The sequence below is a fragment of the Perca flavescens genome, chromosome 18 (genome assembly GCF_004354835.1).
Source record: "Perca flavescens isolate YP-PL-M2 chromosome 18, PFLA_1.0, whole genome shotgun sequence".
NCBI classification, from domain to species: Eukaryota; Metazoa; Chordata; class Actinopteri; order Perciformes; family Percidae; genus Perca; species Perca flavescens.
In genome coordinates, this window is record NC_041348.1 from 9,576,055 (window position 1) to 9,579,263 (window position 3,209).

The 3,209-nt window shown below is 43.4% G+C and overlaps 1 long non-coding RNA gene across 1 annotated transcript; it reads left to right on the forward strand.

The window, feature by feature from the left end:
* Positions 1–315: 315 nt before the first annotated feature.
* On the forward strand, positions 316–1,624 carry LOC114573641 (uncharacterized). The gene is made up of 3 exons (XR_003694919.1): positions 316–759; positions 849–1,008; positions 1,391–1,624. It is a non-coding gene; the product is annotated as an uncharacterized LOC114573641 (long non-coding RNA).
* The last annotated feature ends 1,585 nt before the right edge of the window (positions 1,625–3,209 follow it).

Sequence of the window (3,209 nt, forward strand, 5' to 3'; positions counted from 1 at the left end):
AGGTTCTATCAGCCGGGCGGCTGCTTCGGCTGTTCCTAGTAATTCATCGGACTCCAGCCTGATACTCGAGTCTCTGCAATCTCTGGGTAGATCTATGCAGTCTTTGGAGGCGTGGCTGCTGGCTGTGGAGACGGCCGGTGCCCAGTTTTCCCCAAGCATCGGTGTCGGCCCCGGTCAACGCTACCTATTCCGTGGCTTCAAGTGTGGCTTCATTGGTCATAGGTAGGCCTTATATTCCTGAAGCGGCTATCTTGGCCCAGTTGAGGTCTAAAATTCTGCTAGGGGAAGACATTAATTTGGCGCGCCTTATTTTGCCATCCCCTGAGTGTGATAGGTCTCTCGTCTCGGGAGATAGTTTCTCTGCCATGTTTAAATCTGCGGATCCCAGACTTTGTAAGGAGCTTTCTATCGGGCAGTTTGTGGTAGCTTTCGGGATCTACCGTGATGTCGTGTGTTCCGTGTATCCGGACAGGAGACAGGAGTTTGACGCTTATTTGGCTCTTATTGCTGATCTTAATCTGAAATACAATAGAAGTGTGTTCTATCAGTACCACAAAGCCTTTTCTAGCAAATCTGCCCTGTATATTGCCCGGTCTAATGTGCGCCTGAACTGGTCCATTTTGGACACCGAGCTTCTGGTCATGACACTATGCCTCCCTCTGCCCTGCTGTGGCGTTTCAGAGTTCGAACGCCGGGGTTCCTGTGCAGCGTCCTCCTCTGAGACATCCTGTTCCTGGTGTGGATTCCCGTGGGCGTCAGGTTCATAATTCTGGTTATACTCCCATTTGTAATAGCTTTAATGACGGTGTTTGTACGTTCCCCAATTGCGTTTTCCTTCACATTTGCAGCGACTGCCGAGACGCAACGTGACTCAAAAATAGAGACTCAACGTGGTTCAAAGACATTTTGAAGATGCATCCTTCAACTCCAATAAATGTACATGCATGGCATTGGTCGTCTCATCCTAATTCTGTTTGTGGACCATATTCTCTCGGGTGCGGCTATAAGGTATGTATATTCAAGTCATTCAATCACTTCAAGTGTGGGGGATATGTTTGGTTGTCTCTAAACCTCAATAATATATATATATACCCCTTCTAAGATGGAGTCTAGTCTCCAAAAACATTCTTTGTATTGTCTGTGCAGTTGTATTTTCCTAATAAATGTTTGCATATCTGCAACGCCGTCTCTCCTGATTGAAATGTAGCTCATTGTAAATTCTGTCAGGGAGACGTCTTACGACATTTACGTTTACTCGGTTCTCTTAAACTGATCAGCTGGTGGGTGGGTGTACGTTTGTGTAAACCAATCAGAATCGGGCACGTATGTTCAAGCCAATCACAGCATGACTAACATGTTTTAAAGCTGTTCTCTCTCCTGCTTCTGTCAGTTGTCTTTTCAGACGAGAGTGCGACCCGCCCCCTCCCCTTCTGCCTCCAGACTTCTTCGCCCAGGGTGTCTCGGTCTTATCGGCTGACGGCTCCCTTTTGGTGCTTCCGATCTACGGATTTTAGTCGCCACCACCTAGACTCCATTGGGGGATATGTTTGGTTGTCTCTAAACCTCAATAATGTATATATGCCCCTTCTCAGATGGAGTCTAGTCTCCAAAAACATTCTTTGTATTGTCTTACTGTGCAATTGTATCTTACTAATAAATGTTTGCATATCTGCAACAACGTCTCTCCTGATTGAAATATGCTTATATGACTCCATTGACAAAAACAGGATTTTACCTCGCAGAACACGAGAGTAGGATCGATGACACACAATTGTCAAAGAATGGCTGGGCCGACCTGGCGGCTCAGCTTATCGGCGTCTCTCTCACTCCTGCCACTGGGCTGCTCAGAGACATGACATGACTTGACTAAAAGCCTGGCAACTTTTGGAGGTGGGCTGTAGGCTGCACCACCCAATCCAATCAGAAGTTAGAAATTATACTGGTATTTATTTTCTGTGCTATTTTTCCTTTTCTTAACTTTTGATTGGGTGGGCAAGACACACGTTTGAGTGGGCTGAGCCGGCCCCGCTCAATGCTGCTGTACAACTTTTATCTTTCTTGGACTACATCCACACACTACATCCATACTTTTTTGTTTAAAAACACACATATGTTGCTATGTTTATGCCAACACATTGTGTTGTCTTTGTTTGTCTTTCCTTCACACGGTGGAAGCAATTCTCCGCTTTGGTAAATAATCACTAGCTAATAGAAAACTCTTCATAGAAACAACTGTTTTCTTATTTTTATTCTGAGTAATAAAATCAAACGGTTCAGTCAAATCTGAGTGCTGTTTTTAATGACTTTACTCATCCATACTTTTATTTAAAGTGCTCATATTATGCTCATTTTCAGGTTCATAATTGTATTTAGAGGTTATATCAGAATAGGTTTACATGGTTTAATTTTAAAAAAACACCATATTTTAGTTGTACTGCACATTGCTGCAGCTCCTCTTTTCACTCTGTGTGTTGAGCTCTCCGTTTTAGATACAGAGTGAGGCATCTCACTTCTGTTCCATCTTTGTTGGGAGTCGCACATGCTCAGTAGCTAGGTAAGGATAACTAGCCATTAAGTAGAGCAAGTACGAGGGCTTGCCATGCTAGCAGCTAGGCAAGCATTATAACGTGTGTTCCAAAGTGACGCATGTTTGTCACGGAAGCAGTGATGGACTGGCCATCTGGAATTTGGGCAAATGCCAGAAGGGCTGCCCTCTATGGGCTGCTACTGATAAAAAAATATGTAATAAGAATAATAACAACAATAATTTGTCTTGTTATTTTTCCAAAGTTATTTTTATTGGTAATGGTACACGTTAAAATGGCTGCCGCTTTGACCTTTCTGCTACGTTGATTTGAATGGAAATGGCCTTTCTATCCATTTTATTTCTATGGGTTGATGTGGTTTGAAAATAGGGCCTGTGTGTTGCAAATGCCATGGCTGTTTTTTGATCCCAGTCCGTCACTGCACGGAAGTAAAAGCTGGACTACAATAGAGCTGTTTGGAGCAGTTTGTGAACAGTGTTTTCTCTGGAAGATGGTAAGCCCCTTTGGGGTGGACTTTGAGCTTTTTCACTTTGTAAACCTATAACGTGCACAAAAAGGGAAAAAGCCAAAAAGCATAATATGAGCACTTTAAATATTTATATATTTAGCCTCATGTGTTGTTTCCTTAACTTCCTGGATCCTGAGGTCAGTGATCATATCGTC